Genomic DNA, 1,194 nt, shown 5'->3' with positions numbered 1-1,194 from the left:
TATATTTACTTAATGTACGCTCTCCTTTTTTACGTTTATATAGTTCATCTAATTTCAATTATCTTAAAAAAAAATATTTTTACGAAAAAAATATATGTAAGTTTAACAATGTTCTTGCTTTCTGAATTTCGTTTTAAGTCTTGAATATTTGAATTTGCTTTAGATCTTCAAAAATAAACATTTTAAATAAAATTTTCTGCAATAAATATCATTAATTTTTTTTTATTTATAATTTTGAAAAAACATATCAGGTAAATAATAAGTTGTATGGGTTCCAGCCAAATGAAAATTTAATTTTAAAATAAAATAAACAAGCTATATTCAATTGTTTTTCTATGACAGCCAACTTTCCGCCAGATCATGTATCTGATTCTTAATGACTACAGCATAAATATAACGAATAAATGATGATGATATTAATAATATTTAAAACAATTAGAATAAAACTGATTTATGAAGCAATAAAAAAAAATATATTACACATAAAATTATTAAGAATAAGTATGTTGTAAAAATTATATGTATATCAGAATATAGGTGTAAGACATGCTCAAAGTGGTATTCTAGGAGTTATGAGATTTACATTGTGCCCTCCCCTCCGATACATGGTGCAAAAATCTTATGTATTCGAGAAAAATATGACAAAAATGATATAAAATTACTGGTTTTTGATAAAATATAATCAAGTAACAAGCCAAAAATTATATATAATACAAATAATTATAGTTGATTGAGATTACAAAAAACAAAAACCATATAGCCATAAAAAGGACTTAGAGTACCCATATATCTGCATCTGAAAATATTTCCTCAAAACTATCACAACAATAAAACTATATACACTACTGTTTTATCGAAACAGATCAGTATTTTAGGAAACTGAGGAATCGGCAACGGCTAACCTTATAAATAGAGAATGAAAGAATCTCATTTTAAAAAACTTATATTTACTTTTCAGCCTTAAGAGGGCTTAGAGAATATTAGGTGTCAATCAAGTGAAAAATTGAAAAAAATAAATTGACATACTATTGCCACTCACCTAAGTAGTAGAATAATAAGTATTGAAAAGTTATGATTTACTTTTTATAGTTATTAATTTATTAACAAATGTAAATAACTGTATTTTATTACACAAAAATGTATATTATAATATTTATCCAATAGTAATCATTATTTATTATTACTTAATTTATT

The sequence above is a fragment of the Halyomorpha halys genome, unplaced genomic scaffold (genome assembly GCF_000696795.3).
Source record: "Halyomorpha halys isolate HHAL.00 unplaced genomic scaffold, Hhal_1.1 Scaffold582.1, whole genome shotgun sequence".
Taxonomy (NCBI): domain Eukaryota; kingdom Metazoa; phylum Arthropoda; class Insecta; order Hemiptera; family Pentatomidae; genus Halyomorpha; species Halyomorpha halys.
This window is presented reverse-complemented; position numbering follows the sequence as displayed.